Source organism: Ascidiella aspersa, chromosome 6, assembly GCF_963924565.1.
Source record: "Ascidiella aspersa chromosome 6, kaAscAspe10.2, whole genome shotgun sequence".
Classification (NCBI taxonomy): domain Eukaryota; kingdom Metazoa; phylum Chordata; class Ascidiacea; order Phlebobranchia; family Ascidiidae; genus Ascidiella; species Ascidiella aspersa.
In genome coordinates this window covers 15,004,840-15,024,606 of record NC_139452.1, presented here as the reverse complement: position 1 = coordinate 15,024,606, position 19,767 = coordinate 15,004,840, and the positions used below count along the sequence as shown (strand labels likewise).

Below are 19,767 nucleotides of genomic sequence, written 5' to 3'. Positions count from 1 at the left end.
TTTAAAATAATAAACAATTTTATTTGAGATACATATTGATATTCATTTGAGTCATCCATTGCTGTCATGTTCATTGTTCAACAACTATTTTGAATAATTTGGAGAAAAACACAACGCTCAACGTGGGGCTCGAACCCACGACCGTTGGATTAAGAGTCCAACGCTCTACCGACTGAGCTAGCCGGGCGCTACTATCTATAAAAGTCGTAAGTAACGGTCATACTTTTAAAAGTATTGAACAATTATATTGACGAATCTTCTTCTAAAGAAAATTATTAAAACAAATTCAACATGTCAAAACATAATTTAATCTTTACCTATATGATTTATTAGTTTCAAAAATTCAATTCTGCTTTTATTTGAAATACATATTGATATTCATGTGAATCATCTATTGCTGTCCTGTTCCAAAACAATTTTAAAAAATGTGGGGAAAAACAGATCGCCCAACGTGGGGCTCGAACCCACGACCGTTGGATTCAGAGTCCAACGCTCTACCGACTGAGCTAGCCGGGCGCTACAATCTATACAAGTCGTAAGTAACGGTCATACTTTTAAAAGTATTGAACAATTATACTGCAGAATCTTCTTCTAAAGAAAATTATTAAAACAAATTCAACATGTTGAAACATAAATTTACCTTTACTTATAGGATTTATGAATTTTTAAATAATAATCAAATTTTATTTGAGATACATATTGATATTCATTTGAGTCATCCATTGCTGTCATGTTCATTGTTCAACAACAATTTTGAATAATTTGGAGAAAAATACAACGTCCAACGTGGGGCTCGAACCCACGACCGTTGGATTAAGAGTCCAACGCTCTACCGACTGAGCTAGCCGGGCGCTACAATCTATACAAGTCGTAAATCATACTTTTAAAAGTATTGAACAATTATATTGCAGAATGTTCTTCTAAAGAAAATTATTAAAACAAATTCAACATGTTGAAACATAAATTTAGCTTTACTTATAGGATTTATGAATTTTTAAATAATAATCAAATTTTATTTGAGATACATATTGATATTCATTTGAGTCATCCATTGCTGTCATGTTCATTGTTCAACAACAATTTTGAATAATTTGGAGAAAAATACAACGCCCAACGTGGGGCTCGAACCTACCACCGTTGGATTAAGAGTCCAACGCTCTACCGACTGAGCCAGCCGAGGGCTACAATCTTTGCAAGGCGTAAGTAACGGTCATATATTTAAAAGTATTGAACAATTATATTGCAGAATCTTCTTCTAAAGAAAATTATTAAAACAAATTCAACATGTTGAAACATAAATTTACCTTTACTTATAGGATTTAATAATTTTTAAATAATAATCAAATTTTATTTGAGATACATATTGATATTCATTTGAGTCATCCATTGCTGTCATGTCCATTGTTCAACAACAATTTTGAATAATTTGGAGAAAAACACAACGCCCAACGTTGGGCTCGAACCTACCACCGTTGGATTAAGAGTCCAACGCTCTACCGACTGAGCCAGCCGAGGGCTACAATCTTTGCAAGTCGTAAGTAACGATCATACATTTAAAAGTATTGAACAATTATATTGCAGAATCTTCTTCTAAAGAGAATTATTAAAACAAATTCAACATGTTGAAACATAAATTTACCTTTACTTATAGGATTTATTAATTTTTAAATAATAATCAAATTTTATTTGAAATACATATTGATATTCATGTGAATCATCTATTGCTGTCCTGTTCAACAACAATTTTAAATAACGTGGGGAAAAACACAACGCCCAACGTGGGGCTCGAACCCACGACCGTTGGATTAAGAGTCCAACGCTCTACCGACTGAACTAGCCGGGCGCTACAGTCTATACAAGTCGTAAATCATACTTTTAAAAGTATTGAACAATTATATTGCAGAATGTTCTTCTAAAGAAAATTATTAAAACAAATTCAACATGTTGAAACATAAATTTACCTTTACTTATAGGATTTATTAATTTTAAAATAATAAACAATTTTATTTGAGATACATATTGATATTCATTTGAGTCATCCATTGCTGTCATGTTCATTGTTCAACAACAATTTTGAATAATTTGGAGAAAAACACAACGCCCAACGTGGGGCTCGAACCTACCACCGTTGGATTAAGAGTCCAACGCTCTACCGACTGAGCCAGCCGAGGGCTACAATCTTTGCAAGTCGTAAGTAACGGTCATACTTTTAAAAGTATTGAACAATTATATTGCAGAATCTTCTTCTAAAGAAAATTATTAAAACAAATTCAACATGTCAAAACATAACTTAATCTTTACCTATAGGATTTATTAGTTTTAAAATTCAATTCTGCTTTTATTTGAAATACATATTGATATTCATGTGAATCATCTATTGCTGTCCTGTTCAACAACAATTTTAAATAACGTGGGGAAAAACACAACGCCCAACGTGGGGCTCGAACCCACGACCGTTGGATTAAGAGTCCAACGCTCTACCGACTGAGCTAGCCGGGCGCTACAATCTATGCAACTCGTAAGTAACGGTCATACATTTAAAAGTATTGAACAATTATATTGCAGAATCTTTTTCTAAAGAAAATTATTAAAACAAATTCAACATGTTGAAACATAAATTTACCTTTACTTATAGGATTTATTAATTTTTAAATAATAATCAAATTTTATTTGAGATACATATTGATATGCATTTGAGTCATCCATTGCTGCCATGTTCATTGTTCAACAACAATTTTAAATAATTTGGAGAAAAACACAACGCCCAACGTGGGGCTCGAACCCACGACCGTTGGATTAAGAGTCCAACGCTCTACCGACTGAGCTAGCCGGGCGCTACAGTCTATACAAGTCGTAAATCACACTTTTAAAAGTATTGAACAATTATATTGCAGAATCTTCTTCTAAAGAAAATTATTAAAACAAATTCAACATGTTGAAACATAAATTTACCTTTACTTATAGGATTTATTAATTTTAAAATAATAAACAATTTTATTTGAGATACATATTGATATTCATTTGAGTCATCCATTGCTGTCATGTTCATTGTTCAACAACAATTTTGAATAATTTGGAGAAAAACACAACGCCCAACGTGGGGCTCGAACCCACAACTGTTGGATTAAGAGTCCAACGCTCTACCGACTGAGCTAGCCGAGCGCTAGGTCTATAAATGACATAAGTAACGGTCATACTTTTAAAAGTATTGAACAATTATATTGACAAATCTTCTTCTAAAGAAAATTATTAAAACAAATTCAACATGTCAAAACATAATTTAATCTTTACCTATATGATTTATTAGTTTCAAAAATTCAATTCTGCTTTTATTTGAAATACATATTGATATTCATGTGAATCATCTATTGCTGTCCTGTTCCAAAACAATTTTAAAAAATGTGGGGAAAAACAGATCGCCCAACGTGGGGCACGAATCCACGACCGTTGGATTAAGGGGCCAATGCTCTATCGACTGATCTAGCCGGGCGCTACTATCTATAAAAGCCGTAAGTAACGGTCATACTTTTAAAAGTATTGAACAATTATATTGACGAATCTTCTTCTAAAGAAAATTATTAAAACAAATTCAACATGTCAAAACATAATTTAATCTTTACCTATATGATTTATTAATTTTAAAATTCAATTCAGCTTTTATTTGAAATACATATTGATATTCATGTGAATCATCTATTGCTGTCCTGTTCAACAACAATTTTAAATAACGTGGGGAAAAACACAACGCCCAACGTGGGGCTCGAACCCACGACCGTTGGATTAAGAGTCCAACGCTCTACCGACTGAACTAGCCGGGCGCTACACTCTATACAAGTCGTAAATCATACTTTTAAAAGTATTGAACAATTATATTGCAGAATGTTCTTCTAAAGAAAATTATTAAAACAAATTCAACATGTTGAAACATAAATTTACCTTTACTTATAGGATTTATTAATTTTAAAATAATAAACAATTTTATTTGAGATACATATTGATATTCATTTGAGTCATCCATTGCTGTCATGTTCATTGTTCAACAACAATTTTGAATAATTTGGAGAAAAACACAACGCCCAACGTGGGGCTCGAACCTACCACCGTTGGATTAAGAGTCCAACGCTCTACCGACTGAGCCAGCCGAGGGCTACAATCTTTGCAAGTCGTAAGTAACGGTCATACTTTTAAAAGTATTGAACAATTATATTGCAGAATCTTCTTCTAAAGAAAATTATTAAAACAAATTCAACATGTCAAAACATAATTTAATCTTTACCTATAGGATTTATTAGTTTTAGAATTCAATTCTGCTTTTATTTGAAATACATATTGATATTCATGTGAATCATCTATTGCTGTCCTGTTCAACAACAATTTTAAATAACGTGGGGAAAAACACAACGCCCAACGTGGGGCTCGAACCCACGACCGTTGGATTAAGAGTCCAACGCTCTACCGACTGAGCTAGCCGGGCGCTACAATCTATGCAACTCGTAAGTAACGGTCATACATTTAAAAGTATTGAACAATTATATTGCAGAATCTTTTTCTAAAGAAAATTATTAAAACAAATTCAACATGTTGAAACATAAATTTACCTTTACTTATAGGATTTATTAATTTTTAAATAATAATCAAATTTTATTTGAGATACATATTGATATGCATTTGAGTCATCCATTGCTGCCATGTTCATTGTTCAACAACAATTTTAAATAATTTGGAGAAAAACACAACGCCCAACGTGGGGCTCGAACCCACGACCGTTGGATTAAGAGTCCAACGCTCTACCGACTGAGCTAGCCGGGCGCTACAGTCTATACAAGTCGTAAATCACACTTTTAAAAGTATTGAACAATTATATTGCAGATTCTTCTTCTAAAGAAAATTATTAAAACAAATTCAACATGTTGAAACATAAATTTACCTTTACTTATAGGATTTATTAATTTTAAAATAATAAACAATTTTATTTGAGATACATATTGATATTCATTTGAGTCATCCATTGCTGTCATGTTCATTGTTCAACAACAATTTTGAATAATTTGGAGAAAAACACAACGCCCAACGTGGGGCTCGAACCCACAACCGTTGGATTAAGAGTCCAACGCTCTACCGACTGAGCTAGCCGAGCGCTAGGTCTATAAATGACATAAGTAACGGTCATACTTTTAAAAGTATTGAACAATAATATTGACAAATCTTCTTCTAAAGAAAATTATTAAAACAAATTCAACATGTCAAAACATAATTTAATCTTTACCTATATGATTTATTAGTTTCAAAAATTCAATTCTGCTTTTATTTGAAATACATATTGATATTCATGTGAATCATCTATTGCTGTCCTGTTCCAAAACAATTTTAAAAAATGTGGGGAAAAACAGATCGCCCAACGTGGGGCACGAATCCACGACCGTTGGATTAAGGGGCCAATGCTCTATCGACTGATCTAGCCGGGCGCTACTATCTATAAATGTCGTAAGTAACGGTCATACTTTTAAAAGTATTGAACAATTATATTGACGAATCTTCTTCTAAAGAAAATTATTAAAACAAATTCAACATGTCAAAACATAATTTAATCTTTACCTATATGATTTATTAGTTTCAAAAATTCAATTCTGCTTTTATTTGAAATACATATTGATATTCATGTGAATCATCTATTGCTGTCCTGTTCCAAAACAATTTTAAAAAATGTGGGGAAAAACAGTTCGCCCAACGTGGGGCTCGAACCCACGACCGTTGGATTAAGAGTCCAACGCTCTACCGACTGAGCTAGCCGGGCGCTACTATCTATAAAAGTCGTAAGTAACGGTCATACTTTTAAAAGTATTGAACAATTATATTGACGAATCTTCTTCTAAAGAAAATTATTAAAACAAATTCAACATGTCAACACATAATTTAATCTTTACCTATATGATTTATTAATTTTAAAATTCAATTCAGCTTTTATTTGAAATACATATTGATATTCATGTGAATCATCTATTGCTGTCCTGTTCAACAACAATTTTAAATAACGCGGGGAAAAACACAACGCCCAACGTGGGGCTCGAACCCACGACCGTTGGATTAAGAGTCCAACGCTCTACCGACTGAGCTAGCCGGGCGCTACAGTCTATACAAGTCGTAAATCATACTTTTAAAAGTATTGAACAATTATATTGCAGAATGTTCTTCTAAAGCAAATTATTAAAACAAATTCAACATGTTGAAACATAAATTTACCTTTACTTATAGGATTTATGAATTTTTAAATAATAATCAAATTTTATTTGAGATACATATTGATATTCATTTGAGTAATCCATTGCTGTCATGTTCATTGTTTAACAACAATTTTGAATAATTTGGAGAAAAACACAACGCCCAACGCTGGGCTCGAACCCACGACCGTTGGATTAAGAGTCCGACGCTCTACCGACTGAGCTAGCCTGGCGCTACAGACTGTACAAGTCGTAAGTAACGGTCATACTTTTAAAAGTATTGAACAATTATATTGCAGAATCTTCTTCTAAAGAAAATAATTAAAACAAATTCAACATGTTGAAACATAAATTTACCTTTACTTATAGGATTTATTAATTTTTAAATAATAATCAAATTTTATTTGAGATACATATTGATATTCATGTGAATCATCTATTGCTGTCCTGTTCCAAAACAATTTTAAAAAATGTGGGGAAAAACAGATCGACCAACGTGGGGCTCGAACCCACGACCGTTGGATTAAGAGTCCAACGCTCTACCGACTGAGCTAGCCGGGCGCTACTACCTATGAAAGTCGTAAGTAACGGTCATACTTTTAAAAGTATTGAACAATTATATTGCAGAATCTTCTTCTAAAGAAAATTATTAAAACAAATTCAACATGTTGAAATATAAAATTACCTTTAACTAAAGGATTTATTAATTTTAAAATTCAATTCAGATTTTATTTGAAATACATATTGATATTCATGTGAATCATCTATTGCTGTCCTGTTCAACAACAATTTTAAATAACTCGGGGAAAAACACAACGCCCAACGTGGGGCTCGAACCCACGACCGTTGGATTAAGAGTCCAACGCTCTACCGACTGAGCTAGCCGGGCGCTACAATCTATACAAGTCGTAAGTAATGGTCATACTTTTCAAAGTATTGAACAATTATACTGCAGAATCTTCTTCTAAAGAAAATTATTAAAACAAATTCAACATGTTGAAACATAAATTTACCTTTACTTATAGGATTTATGAATTTTTAAATAATAATCAAATTTTATTTGAGATACATATTGATATTCATTTGAGTCATCCATTGCTGTCATGTTCATTGTTCAACAACAATTTTGAATAATTTGGAGAAAAATACAACGCCCAACGTGGGGCTCGAACCCACGACCGTTGGATTAAGAGTCCAACGCTCTACCGACTGAGCTAGCCGGGCGCTACAGTCTATACAAGTCGTAAATCATACATTTAAAAGTATTGAACAATTATATTGCAGAATGTTCTTCTAAAGCAAATTATTAAAACAAATTCAACATGTTGAAACATAAATTTACCTTTACTTATAGGATTTATGAATTTTTAAATAATAATCAAATTTTATTTGAGATACATATTGATATTCATTTGAGTAATCCATTGCTGTCATGTTCATTGTTCAACAACAATTTTGAATAATTTGGAGAAAAACACAACGCCCAACGCTGGGCTCGAACCCACGACCGTTGGATTAAGAGTCCGACGCTCTACAGACTGAGCTAGCCTGGCGCTACAGACTGTACAAGTCGTAAGTAACGGTCATACTTTTAAAAGTATTGAACAATTATATTGCAGAATCTTCTTCTAAAGAAAATAATTAAAACAAATTCAACATGTTGAAACATAAATTTACCTTTACTTATAGGATTTATTAATTTTTAAATAATAATCAAATTTTATTTGAGATACATATTGATATTCATGTGAATCATCTATTGCTGTCCTGTTCCAAAACAATTTTAAAAAATGTGGGGAAAAACAGATCGACCAACGTGGGGCTCGAACCCACGACCGTTGGATTAAGAGTCCAACGCTCTACCGACTGAGCTAGCCGGGCGCTACTACCTATGAAAGTCGTAAGTAACGGTCATACTTTTAAAAGTATTGAACAATTATATTGCAGAATCTTCTTCTAAAGAAAATTATTAAAACAAATTCAACATGTTGAAATATAAAATTACCTTTAACTAAAGGATTTATTAATTTTAAAATTCAATTCAGATTTTATTTGAAATACATATTGATATTCATGTGAATCATCTATTGCTGTCCTGTTCAACAACAATTTTAAATAACTCGGGGAAAAACACAACGCCCAACGTGGGGCTCGAACCCACGACCGTTGGATTAAGAGTCCAACGCTCTACCGACTGAGCTAGCCGGGCGCTACAATCTATACAAGTCGTAAGTAATGGTCATACTTTTCAAAGTATTGAACAATTATACTGCAGAATCTTCTTCTAAAGAAAATTATTAAAACAAATTCAACATGTTGAAACATAAATTTACCTTTACTTATAGGATTTATGAATTTTTAAATAATAATCAAATTTTATTTGAGATACATATTGATATTCATTTGAGTCATCCATTGCTGTCATGTTCATTGTTCAACAATAATTTTGAATAATTTGGAGAAAAATACAACGCCCAACGTGGGGCTCGAACCCACGACCGTTGGATTAAGAGTCCAACGCTCTACCGACTGAGCTAGCCGGGCGCTACAGTCTATACAAGTCGTAAATCATACTTTTAAAAGTATTGAACAATTATATTGCAGAATGTTCTTCTAAAGCAAATTATTAAAACAAATTCAAAATGTTGAAACATAAATTTGCCTTTACTTATAGGATTTATGAATTTTTAAATAATAATCAAATTTTATTTGAGATACATATTGATATTCATTTGAGTCATCCATTGCTGTCATGTTCATTGTTCAACAACAATTTTGAATAATTTGGAGAAAAATACAACACCCAACGAGGGGCTCGAACCTACCACCGTTGGATGAAGAGTCCAACGCTCTACCGACTGAGCCAGCCGAGGGCTACAATCTTTGCAGGTCGTAAGTAACGGTCATACATTTAAAAGTATTGAACAATTATATTGCAGAATCTTCTTCTAAAGAAAATTATTAAAACAAATTCAACATGTTGAAACATAAATTTACCTTTACTTATAGGATTTATTAATTTTTAAATAATAATCAAATTTTATTTGAGATACATATTCATTTGAGTCATCCATTGCTGTCATGTTCATTGTTCTACAACAATTTTGAATAATTTGGAGAAAAACACAACGCCCAACGTGGGGCTCGAACCCACGACCGTTGGATTAAGAGTCCAACGCTCTACCGACTGAACTAGCCGGGCGCTACAGTCTATACAAGTCGTAAATCATACTTTTAAAAGTATTGAACAATTATATTGCAGAATGTTCTTCTAAAGAAAATTATTAAAACAAATTCAACATGTTGAAACATAAATTTACCTTTACTTATAGGATTTATTAATTTTAAAATAATAAACAATTTTATTTGAGATACATATTGATATTCATTTGAGTCATCCATTGCTGTCATGTTCATTGTTCAACAACTATTTTGAATAATTTGGAGAAAAACACAACGCTCAACGTGGGGGTCGAACCCACGACCGTTGGATTAAGAGTCCAACGCTCTACCGACTGAGCTAGCCGGGCGCTACTATCTATAAAAGTCGTAAGTAACGGTCATACTTTTAAAAGTATTGAACAATTATATTGACGAATCTTCTTCTAAAGAAAATTATTAAAACAAATTCAACATGTCAAAACATAATTTAATCTTCACCTATATGATTTATTAGTTTCAAAAATTCAATTCTGCTTTTATTTGAAATACATATTGATATTCATGTGAATCATCTATTGCTGTCCTGTTCCAAAACAATTTTAAAAAATGTGGGGAAAAACAGATCGCCCAACGTGGGGCTCGAACCCACGACCGTTGGATTCAGAGTCCAACGCTCTACCGACTGAGCTAGCCGGGCGCTACAATCTATACAAGTCGTAAGTAACGGTCATACTTTTAAAAGTATTGAACAATTATACTGCAGAATCTTCTTCTAAAGAAAATTATTAAAACAAATTCAACATGTTGAAACATAAATTTACCTTTACTTATAGGATTTATGAATTTTTAAATAATAATCAAATTTTATTTGAGATACATATTGATATTCATTTGAGTCATCCATTGCTGTCATGTTCATTGTTAAACAACAATTTTGAATAATTTGGAGAAAAATACAACGCCCAACGTGGGGCTCGAACCCACGACCGTTGGATTAAGAGTCCAACGCTCTACCGACTGAGCTAGCCGGGCGCTACAGTCTATACAAGTCGTAAATCATACTTTTAAAAGTATTGAACAATTATATTGCAGAATGTTCTTCTAAAGAAAATTATTAAAACAAATTCAACATGTTGAAACATAAATTTAGCTTTACTTATAGGATTTATGAATTTTTAAATAATAATCAAATTTTATTTGAGATACATATTGATATTCATTTGAGTCATCCATTGCTGTCATGTTCATTGTTCAACAACAATTTTGAATAATTTGGAGAAAAATACAACGCCCAACGTGGGGCTCGAACCTACCACCGTTGGATTAAGAGTCCAACGCTCTACCGACTGAGCCAGCCGGGCGCTACAATCTTTGCAAGTCGTAAGTAACGGTCATATATTTAAAAGTATTGAACAATTATATTGCAGAATCTTCTTCTAAAGAAAATTATTAAAACAAATTCAACATGTTGAAACATAAATTTACCTTTACTTATAGGATTTAATAATTTTTAAATAATAATCAAATTTTATTTGAGATACATATTGATATTCATTTGAGTCATCCATTGCTGTCATGTTCATTGTTCAACAACAATTTTGAATAATTTGGAGAAAAACACAACGCCCAACGTTGGGCTCGAACCTACCACCGTTGGATTAAGAGTCCAACGCTCTACCGACTGAGCCAGCCGAGGGCTACAATCTTTGCAAGTCGTAAGTAACGATCATACATTTAAAAGTATTGAACAATTATATTGCAGAATCTTCTTCTAAAGAGAATTATTAAAACAAATTCAACATGATGAAACATAAATTTACCTTTACTTATAGGATTTATTAATTTTTAAATAATAATCAAATTTTATTTGAAATACATATTGATATTCATGTGAATCATCTATTGCTGTCCTGTTCAACAACAATTTTAAATAACGTGGGGAAAAACACAACGCCCAACGTGGGGCTCGAACCCACGACCGTTGGATTAAGAGTCCAACGCTCTACCGACTGAGCTAGCCGGGCGCTACAATCTATGCAACTCGTAAGTAACGGTCATACATTTAAAAGTATTGAACAATTATATTGCAGAATCTTTTTCTAAAGAAAATTATTAAAACAAATTCAACATGTTGAAACATAAATTTACCTTTACTTATAGGATTTATTAATTTTTAAATAATAATCAAATTTTATTTGAGATACATATTGATATGCATTTGAGTCATCCATTGCTGCCATGTTCATTGTTCAACAACAATTTTAAATAATTTGGAGAAAAACACAACGCCCAACGTGGGGCTCGAACCCACGACCGTTGGATTAAGAGTCCAACGCTCTACCGACTGAGCTAGCCGGGCGCTACAGTCTATACAAGTCGTAAATCACACTTTTAAAAGTATTGAACAATTATATTGCAGAATCTTCTTCTAAAGAAAATTATTAAAACAAATTCAACATGTTGAAACATAAATTTACCTTTACTTATAGGATTTATTAATTTTAAAATAATAAACAATTTTATTTGAGATACATATTGATATTCATTTGAGTCATCCATTGCTGTCATGTTCATTGTTCAACAACAATTTTGAATAATTTGGAGAAAAACACAACGCCCAACGTGGGGCTCGAACCCACAACCGTTGGATTAAGAGTCCAACGCTCTACCGACTGAGCTAGCCGAGCGCTAGGTCTATAAATGACATAAGTAACGGTCATACTTTTAAAAGTATTGAACAATTATATTGACAAATCTTCTTCTAAAGAAAATTATTAAAACAAATTCAACATGTCAAAACATAATTTAATCTTTACCTATATGATTTATTAGTTTCAAAAATTCAATTCTGCTTTTATTTGAAATACATATTGATATTCATGTGAATCATCTATTGCTGTCCTGTTCCAAAACAATTTTAAAAAATGTGGGGAAAAACAGATCGCCCAACGTGGGGCACGAATCCACGACCGTTGGATTAAGGGGCCAATGCTCTATCGACTGATCTAGCCGGGCGCTACTATCTATAAAAGCCGTAAGTAACGGTCATACTTTTAAAAGTATTGAACAATTATATTGACGAATCTTCTTCTAAAGAAAATTATTAAAACAAATTCAACATGTCAAAACATAATTTAATCTTTACCTATATGATTTATTAATTTTAAAATTCAATTCAGTTTTATTTGAAATACATATTGATATTCATGTGAATCATCTATTGCTGTCCTGTTCAACAACAATTATAAATAACGCGGGGAAAAACACAACGCCCAACGTGGGGCTCGAACCCACGACCGTTGGATTAAGAGTCCAACGCTCTACCGACTGAGCTAGCCGGGCGCTACAGTCTATACAAGTCGTAAATCATACTTTTAAAAGTATTGAACAATTATATTGCAGAATGTTCTTCTAAAGCAAATTATTAAAACAAATTCAACATGTTGAAACATAAATTTACCTTTACTTATAGGATTTATGAATTTTTAAATAATAATCAAATTTTATTTGAGATACATATTGATATTCATTTGAGTAATCCATTGCTGTCATGTTCATTGTTTAACAACAATTTTGAATAATTTGGAGAAAAACACAACGCCCAACGCTGGGCTCGAACCCACGACCGTTGGATTAAGAGTCCGACGCTCTACCGACTGAGCTAGCCTGGCGCTACAGACTGTACAAGTCGTAAGTAACGGTCATACTTTTAAAAGTATTGAACAATTATATTGCAGAATCTTCTTCTAAAGAAAATAATTAAAACAAATTCAACATGTTGAAACATAAATTTACCTTTACTTATAGGATTTATTAATTTTTAAATAATAATCAAATTTTATTTGAGATACATATTGATATTCATGTGAATCATCTATTGCTGTCCTGTTCCAAAACAATTTTAAAAAATGTGGGGAAAAACAGATCGACCAACGTGGGGCTCGAACCCACGACCGTTGGATTAAGAGTCCAACGCTCTACCGACTGAGCTAGCCGGGCGCTACTACCTATGAAAGTCGTAAGTAACGGTCATACTTTTAAAAGTATTGAACAATTATATTGCAGAATCTTCTTCTAAAGAAAATTATTAAAACAAATTCAACATGTTGAAATATAAAATTACCTTTAACTAAAGGATTTATTAATTTTAAAATTCAATTCAGATTTTATTTGAAATACATATTGATATTCATGTGAATCATCTATTGCTGTCCTGTTCAACAACAATTATAAATAACTCGGGGAAAAACACAACGCCCAACGTGGGGCTCGAACCCACGACCGTTGGATTAAGAGTCCAACGCTCTACCGACTGAGCTAGCCGGGCGCTACAATCTATACAAGTCGTAAGTAATGGTCATACTTTTCAAAGTATTGAACAATTATACTGCAGAATCTTCTTCTAAAGAAAATTATTAAAACAAATTCAACATGTTGAAACATAAATTTACCTTTACTTATAGGATTTATGAATTTTTAAATAATAATCAAATTTTATTTGAGATACATATTGATATTCATTTGAGTCATCCATTGCTGTCATGTTCATTGTTCAACAACAATTTTGAATAATTTGGAGAAAAATACAACGCCCAACGTGGGGCTAGAACCCACGACCGTTGGATTAAGAGTCCAACGCTCTACCGACTGAGCTAGCCGGGCGCTACAGTCTATACAAGTCGTAAATCATACTTTTAAAAGTATTGAACAATTATATTGCAGAATGTTCTTCTAAAGCAAATTATTAAAACAAATTCAACATGTTGAAACATAAATTTACCTTTACTTATAGGATTTATGAATTTTTAAATAATAATCAAATTTTATTTGAGATACATATTGATATTCATTTGAGTCATCCATTGCTGTCATGTTCATTGTTCAACAACAATTTTGAATAATTTGGAGAAAAATACAACGCCCAACGTGGGGCTCGAACCCACGACCGTTGGATTAAGAGTCCGACGCTCTACAGACTGAGCTAGCCTGGCGCTACAGACTGTACAAGTCGTAAGTAACGGTCATACTTTTAAAAGTATTGAACAATTATATTGCAGAATCTTCTTCTAAAGAAAATAATTAAAACAAATTCAACATGTTGAAACATAAATTTACCTTTACTTATAGGATTTATTAATTTTTAAATAATAATCAAATTTTATTTGAGATACATATTGATATTCATGTGAATCATCTATTGCTGTCCTGTTCCAAAACAATTTTAAAAAATGTGGGGAAAAACAGATCGACCAACGTGGGGCTCGAACCCACGACCGTTGGATTAAGAGTCCAACGCTCTACCGACTGAGCTAGCCGGGCGCTACTACCTATGAAAGTCGTAAGTAACGGTCATACTTTTAAAAGTATTGAACAATTATATTGCAGAATCTTCTTCTAAAGAAAATTATTAAAACAAATTCAACATGTTGAAATATAAAATTACCTTTAACTAAAGGATTTATTAATTTTAAAATTCAATTCAGATTTTATTTGAAATACATATTGATATTCATGTGAATCATCTATTGCTGTCCTGTTCAACAACAATTTTAAATAACTCGGGGAAAAACACAACGCCCAACGTGGGGCTCGAACCCACGACCGTTGGATTAAGAGTCCAACGCTCTACCGACTGAGCTAGCCGGGCGCTACAATCTATACAAGTCGTAAGTAATGGTCATACTTTTCAAAGTATTGAACAATTATACTGCAGAATCTTCTTCTAAAGAAAATTATTAAAACAAATTCAACATGTTGAAACATAAATTTACCTTTACTTATAGGATTTATGAATTTTTAAATAATAATCAAATTTTATTTGAGATACATATTGATATTCATTTGAGTCATCCATTGCTGTCATGTTCATTGTTCAACAACAATTTTGAATAATTTGGAGAAAAATACAACGCCCAACGTGGGGCTCGAACCCACGACCGTTGGATTAAGAGTCCAACGCTCTACCGACTGAGCTAGCCGGGCGCTACAGTCTATACAAGTCGTAAATCATACTTTTAAAAGTATTGAACAATTATATTGCAGAATGTTCTTCTAAAGCAAATTATTAAAACAAATTCAACATGTTGAAACATAAATTTGCCTTTACTTATAGGATTTATGAATTTTTAAATAATAATCAAATTTTATTTGAGATACATATTGATATTCATTTGAGTCATCCATTGCTGTCATGTTCATTGTTCAACAACAATTTTGAATAATTTGGAGAAAAATACAACACCCAACGTGGGGCTCGAACCTACCACCGTTGGATGAAGAGTCCAACGCTCTACCGACTGAGCCAGCCGAGGGCTACAATCTTTGCAGGTCGTAAGTAACGGTCATACATTTAAAAGTATTGAACAATTATATTGCAGAATCTTCTTCTAAAGAAAATTATTAAAACAAATTCAACATGTTGAAACATAAATTTACCTTTACTTATAGGATTTATTAATTTTTAAATAATAATCAAATTTTATTTGAGATACATATTCATTTGAGTCATCCATTGCTGTCATGTTCATTGTTCTACAACAATTTTGAATAATTTGGAGAAAAACACAACGCCCAACGTGGGGCTCGAACCCACGACCGTTGGATTAAGAGTCCAACGCTCTACCGACTGAACTAGCCGGGCGCTACAGTCTATACAAGTCGTAAATCATACTTTTAAAAGTATTGAACAATTATATTGCAGAATGTTCTTCTAAAGAAAATTATTAAAACAAATTCAACATGTTGAAACATAAATTTACCTTTACTTATAGGATTTATTAATTTTAAAATAATAAACAATTTTATTTGAGATACATATTGATATTCATTTGAGTCATCCATTGCTGTCATGTTCATTGTTTAACAACTATTTTGAATAATTTGGAGAAAAACACAACGCTCAACGTGGGGGTCGAACCCACGACCGTTGGATTAAGAGTCCAACGCTCTACCGACTGAGCTAGCCGGGCGCTACTATCTATAAAAGTCGTAAGTAACGGTCATACTTTTAAAAGTATTGAACAATTATATTGACGAATCTTCTTCTAAAGAAAATTATTAAAACAAATTCAACATGTCAAAACATAATTTAATCTTTACCTATATGATTTATTAGTTTCAAAAATTCAATTCTGCTTTTATTTGAAATACATATTGATATTCATGTGAATCATCTATTGCTGTCCTGTTCCAAAACAATTTTAAAAAATGTGGGGAAAAACAGATCGCCCAACGTGGGGCTCGAACCCACGACCGTTGGATTCAGAGTCCAACGCTCTACCGACTGAGCTAGCCGGGCGCTACAATCTATACAAGTCGTAAGTAACGGTCATACTTTTAAAAGTATTGAACAATTATACTGCAGAATCTTCTTCTAAAGAAAATTATTAAAACAAATTCAACATGTTGAAACATAAATTTACCTTTACTTATAGGATTTATGAATTTTTAAATAATAATCAAATTTTATTTGAGATACATATTGATATTCATTTGAGTCATCCATTGCTGTCATGTTCATTGTTCAACAACAATTTTGAATAATTTGGAGAAAAATACAACGCCCAACGTGGGGCTCGAACCCACGACCGTTGGATTAAGAGTCCAACGCTCTACCGACTGAGCTAGCCGGGCGCTACAGTCTATACAAGTCGTAAATTATACTTTTAAAAGTATTGAACAATTATATTGCAGAATGTTCTTCTAAAGAAAATTATTAAAACAAATTCAACATGTTGAAACATAAATTTAGCTTTACTTATAGGATTTATGAATTTTTAAATAATAATCAAATTTTATTTGAGATACATATTGATATTCATTTGAGTCATCCATTGCTGTCATGTTCATTGTTCAACAACAATTTTGAATAATTTGGAGAAAAATACAACGCCCAACGTGGGGCTCGAACCTACCACCGTTGGATTAAGAGTCCAACGCTCTACCGACTGAGCCAGCCGGGCGCTACAATCTTTGCAAGTCGTAAGTAACGGTCATATATTTAAAAGTATTGAACAATTATATTGCAGAATCTTCTTCTAAAGAAAATTATTAAAACAAATTCAACATGTTGAAACATAAATTTACCTTTACTTATAGGATTTAATAATTTTTAAATAATAATCAAATTTTATTTGAGATACATATTGATATTCATTTGAGTCATCCATTGCTGTCATGTTCATTGTTCAACAACAATTTTGAATAATTTGGAGAAAAACACAACGCCCAACGTTGGGCTCGAACCTACCACCGTTGGATTAAGAGTCCAACGCTCTACCGACTGAGCCAGCCGAGGGCTACAATCTTTGCAAGTCGTAAGTAACGATCATACATTTAAAAGTATTGAACAATTATATTGCAGAATCTTCTTCTAAAGAGAATTATTAAAACAAATTCAACATGTTGAAACATAAATTTACCTTTACTTATAGGATTTATTAATTTTTAAATAATAATCAAATTTTATTTGAAATACATATTGATATTCATGTGAATCATCTATTGCTGTCCTGTTCAACAACAATTTTAAATAACGTGGGGAAAAACACAACGCCCAACGTGGGGCTCGAACCCACGACCGTTGGATTAAGAGTCCAACGCTCTACCGACTGAACTAGCCGGGCGCTACAGTCTATACAAGTCGTAAATCATACTTTTAAAAGTATTGAACAATTATATTGCAGAATGTTCTTCTAAAGAAAATTATTAAAACAAATTCAACATGTTGAAACATAAATTTACCTTTACTTATAGGATTTATTAATTTTAAAATAATAAACAATTTTATTTGAGATACATATTGATATTCATTTGAGTCATCCATTGCTGTCATGTTCATTGTTCAACAACAATTTTGAATAATTTGGAGAAAAACACAACGCCCAACGTGGGGCTCGAACCTACCACCGTTGGATTAAGAGTCCAACGCTCTACCGACTGAGCCAGCCGAGGGCTACAATCTTTGCAAGTCGTAAGTAACGGTCATACTTTTAAAAATATTGAACAATTATATTGCAGAATCTTCTTCTAAAGAAAATTATTAAAACAAATTCAACATGTCAAAACATAATTTAATCTTTACCTATAGGATTTATTAGTTTTAAAATTCAATTCTGCTTTTATTTGAAATACATATTGATATTCATGTGAATCATCTATTGCTGTCCTGTTCAACAACAATTTTAAATAACGTGGGGAAAAACACAACGCCCAACGTGGGGCTCGAACCCACGACCGTTGGATTAAGAGTCCAACGCTCTACCGACTGAGCTAGCCGGGCGCTACAATCTATGCAACTCGTAAGTAACGGTCATACATTTAAAAGTATTGAACAATTATATTGCAGAATCTTTTTCTAAAGAAAATTATTAAAACAAATTCAACATGTTGAAACATAAATTTACCTTTACTTATAGGATTTATTAATTTTTAAATAATAATCAAATTTTATTTGAGATACATATTGATATGCATTTGAGTCATCCATTGCTGCCATGTTCATTGTTCAACAACAATTTTAAATAATTTGGAGAAAAACACAACGCCCAACGTGGGGCTCGAACCCACGACCGTTGGATTAAGAGTCCAACGCTCTACCGACTGAGCTAGCCGGGCGCTACAGTCTATACAAGTCGTAAATCACACTTTTAAAAGTATTGAACAATTATATTGCAGAATCTTCTTCTAAAGAAAATTATTAAAACAAATTCAACATGTTGAAACATAAATTTACCTTTACTTATAGGATTTATTAATTTTAAAATAATAAACAATTTTATTTGAGATACATATTGATATTCATTTGAGTCATCCATTGCTGTCATGTTCATTGTTCAACAACAATTTTGAATAATTTGGAGAAAAACACAACGCCCAACGTGGGGCTCGAACCCACTACCGTTGGATTAAGAGTCCAACGCTCTACCGACTGAGCTAGCCGAGCGCTAGGTCTATAAATGACATAAGTAACGGTCATACTTTTAAAAGTATTGAACAATTATATTGACAAATCTTCTTCTAAAGAAAATTATTAAAACAAATTCAACATGTCAAAACATAATTTAATCTTTACCTATATGATTTATTAGTTTCAAAAATTCAATTCTGCTTTTATTTGAAATACATATTGATATTCATGTGAATCATCTATTGCTGTCCTGTTCCAAAACAATTTTAAAAAATGTGGGGAAAAACAGATCGCCCAACGTGGGGCACGAATCCACGACCGTTGGATTAAGGGGCCAATGCTCTATCGACTGATCTAGCCGGGCGCTACTATCTATAAAAGTCGTAAGTAACGGTCATACTTTTAAAAGTATTGAACAATTATATTGACGAATCTTCTTCTAAAGAAAATTATTAAAACAAATTCAACATGTCAAAACAT

General features: G+C 32.5%; 31 non-coding genes across 31 annotated transcripts; all 31 read right to left on the bottom strand.

The window, feature by feature from the left end:
* Positions 1-443: 443 nt before the first annotated feature.
* On the bottom strand, positions 444-516 carry Trnaq-cug (transfer RNA glutamine (anticodon CUG)). The gene has a single exon. It is a non-coding gene; the product is annotated as a tRNA-Gln (tRNA).
* A 262-nt stretch (positions 517-778) lies between these two features.
* Trnak-cuu (transfer RNA lysine (anticodon CUU)) lies at positions 779-851 on the bottom strand. The gene has a single exon. It is a non-coding gene; the product is annotated as a tRNA-Lys (tRNA).
* Positions 852-1,770: 919 nt separating this feature from the next.
* Positions 1,771-1,843, bottom strand: Trnak-cuu (transfer RNA lysine (anticodon CUU)). The gene has a single exon. It is a non-coding gene; the product is annotated as a tRNA-Lys (tRNA).
* Positions 1,844-2,426: 583 nt separating this feature from the next.
* Positions 2,427-2,499, bottom strand: Trnak-cuu (transfer RNA lysine (anticodon CUU)). Its single transcript has one exon. It is a non-coding gene; the product is annotated as a tRNA-Lys (tRNA).
* A 262-nt stretch (positions 2,500-2,761) lies between these two features.
* Positions 2,762-2,834, bottom strand: Trnak-cuu (transfer RNA lysine (anticodon CUU)). Its single transcript has one exon. It is a non-coding gene; the product is annotated as a tRNA-Lys (tRNA).
* Positions 2,835-3,745: 911 nt separating this feature from the next.
* Positions 3,746-3,818, bottom strand: Trnak-cuu (transfer RNA lysine (anticodon CUU)). The gene has a single exon. It is a non-coding gene; the product is annotated as a tRNA-Lys (tRNA).
* Positions 3,819-4,401: 583 nt separating this feature from the next.
* Positions 4,402-4,474, bottom strand: Trnak-cuu (transfer RNA lysine (anticodon CUU)). Its single transcript has one exon. It is a non-coding gene; the product is annotated as a tRNA-Lys (tRNA).
* Positions 4,475-4,736: 262 nt separating this feature from the next.
* Positions 4,737-4,809, bottom strand: Trnak-cuu (transfer RNA lysine (anticodon CUU)). The gene has a single exon. It is a non-coding gene; the product is annotated as a tRNA-Lys (tRNA).
* Positions 4,810-5,064: 255 nt separating this feature from the next.
* Trnak-cuu (transfer RNA lysine (anticodon CUU)) lies at positions 5,065-5,137 on the bottom strand. Its single transcript has one exon. It is a non-coding gene; the product is annotated as a tRNA-Lys (tRNA).
* A 584-nt stretch (positions 5,138-5,721) lies between these two features.
* Positions 5,722-5,794, bottom strand: Trnak-cuu (transfer RNA lysine (anticodon CUU)). Its single transcript has one exon. It is a non-coding gene; the product is annotated as a tRNA-Lys (tRNA).
* Positions 5,795-6,049: 255 nt separating this feature from the next.
* On the bottom strand, positions 6,050-6,122 carry Trnak-cuu (transfer RNA lysine (anticodon CUU)). The gene has a single exon. It is a non-coding gene; the product is annotated as a tRNA-Lys (tRNA).
* Positions 6,123-7,034: 912 nt separating this feature from the next.
* On the bottom strand, positions 7,035-7,107 carry Trnak-cuu (transfer RNA lysine (anticodon CUU)). The gene has a single exon. It is a non-coding gene; the product is annotated as a tRNA-Lys (tRNA).
* A 262-nt stretch (positions 7,108-7,369) lies between these two features.
* Trnak-cuu (transfer RNA lysine (anticodon CUU)) lies at positions 7,370-7,442 on the bottom strand. Its single transcript has one exon. It is a non-coding gene; the product is annotated as a tRNA-Lys (tRNA).
* A 912-nt stretch (positions 7,443-8,354) lies between these two features.
* On the bottom strand, positions 8,355-8,427 carry Trnak-cuu (transfer RNA lysine (anticodon CUU)). The gene has a single exon. It is a non-coding gene; the product is annotated as a tRNA-Lys (tRNA).
* Positions 8,428-8,689: 262 nt separating this feature from the next.
* On the bottom strand, positions 8,690-8,762 carry Trnak-cuu (transfer RNA lysine (anticodon CUU)). Its single transcript has one exon. It is a non-coding gene; the product is annotated as a tRNA-Lys (tRNA).
* A 585-nt stretch (positions 8,763-9,347) lies between these two features.
* On the bottom strand, positions 9,348-9,420 carry Trnak-cuu (transfer RNA lysine (anticodon CUU)). Its single transcript has one exon. It is a non-coding gene; the product is annotated as a tRNA-Lys (tRNA).
* A 584-nt stretch (positions 9,421-10,004) lies between these two features.
* Positions 10,005-10,077, bottom strand: Trnaq-cug (transfer RNA glutamine (anticodon CUG)). The gene has a single exon. It is a non-coding gene; the product is annotated as a tRNA-Gln (tRNA).
* Positions 10,078-10,339: 262 nt separating this feature from the next.
* Positions 10,340-10,412, bottom strand: Trnak-cuu (transfer RNA lysine (anticodon CUU)). Its single transcript has one exon. It is a non-coding gene; the product is annotated as a tRNA-Lys (tRNA).
* Positions 10,413-11,331: 919 nt separating this feature from the next.
* Positions 11,332-11,404, bottom strand: Trnak-cuu (transfer RNA lysine (anticodon CUU)). The gene has a single exon. It is a non-coding gene; the product is annotated as a tRNA-Lys (tRNA).
* A 262-nt stretch (positions 11,405-11,666) lies between these two features.
* On the bottom strand, positions 11,667-11,739 carry Trnak-cuu (transfer RNA lysine (anticodon CUU)). Its single transcript has one exon. It is a non-coding gene; the product is annotated as a tRNA-Lys (tRNA).
* Positions 11,740-11,994: 255 nt separating this feature from the next.
* Positions 11,995-12,067, bottom strand: Trnak-cuu (transfer RNA lysine (anticodon CUU)). Its single transcript has one exon. It is a non-coding gene; the product is annotated as a tRNA-Lys (tRNA).
* Positions 12,068-12,649: 582 nt separating this feature from the next.
* Positions 12,650-12,722, bottom strand: Trnak-cuu (transfer RNA lysine (anticodon CUU)). Its single transcript has one exon. It is a non-coding gene; the product is annotated as a tRNA-Lys (tRNA).
* Positions 12,723-13,634: 912 nt separating this feature from the next.
* On the bottom strand, positions 13,635-13,707 carry Trnak-cuu (transfer RNA lysine (anticodon CUU)). Its single transcript has one exon. It is a non-coding gene; the product is annotated as a tRNA-Lys (tRNA).
* A 1,247-nt stretch (positions 13,708-14,954) lies between these two features.
* On the bottom strand, positions 14,955-15,027 carry Trnak-cuu (transfer RNA lysine (anticodon CUU)). The gene has a single exon. It is a non-coding gene; the product is annotated as a tRNA-Lys (tRNA).
* Positions 15,028-15,289: 262 nt separating this feature from the next.
* Positions 15,290-15,362, bottom strand: Trnak-cuu (transfer RNA lysine (anticodon CUU)). The gene has a single exon. It is a non-coding gene; the product is annotated as a tRNA-Lys (tRNA).
* Positions 15,363-15,947: 585 nt separating this feature from the next.
* Positions 15,948-16,020, bottom strand: Trnak-cuu (transfer RNA lysine (anticodon CUU)). The gene has a single exon. It is a non-coding gene; the product is annotated as a tRNA-Lys (tRNA).
* A 584-nt stretch (positions 16,021-16,604) lies between these two features.
* Trnaq-cug (transfer RNA glutamine (anticodon CUG)) lies at positions 16,605-16,677 on the bottom strand. The gene has a single exon. It is a non-coding gene; the product is annotated as a tRNA-Gln (tRNA).
* Positions 16,678-16,939: 262 nt separating this feature from the next.
* On the bottom strand, positions 16,940-17,012 carry Trnak-cuu (transfer RNA lysine (anticodon CUU)). The gene has a single exon. It is a non-coding gene; the product is annotated as a tRNA-Lys (tRNA).
* Positions 17,013-17,931: 919 nt separating this feature from the next.
* Positions 17,932-18,004, bottom strand: Trnak-cuu (transfer RNA lysine (anticodon CUU)). Its single transcript has one exon. It is a non-coding gene; the product is annotated as a tRNA-Lys (tRNA).
* A 583-nt stretch (positions 18,005-18,587) lies between these two features.
* On the bottom strand, positions 18,588-18,660 carry Trnak-cuu (transfer RNA lysine (anticodon CUU)). Its single transcript has one exon. It is a non-coding gene; the product is annotated as a tRNA-Lys (tRNA).
* A 262-nt stretch (positions 18,661-18,922) lies between these two features.
* Positions 18,923-18,995, bottom strand: Trnak-cuu (transfer RNA lysine (anticodon CUU)). The gene has a single exon. It is a non-coding gene; the product is annotated as a tRNA-Lys (tRNA).
* Between the last annotated feature and the right edge of the window lie 772 nt (positions 18,996-19,767).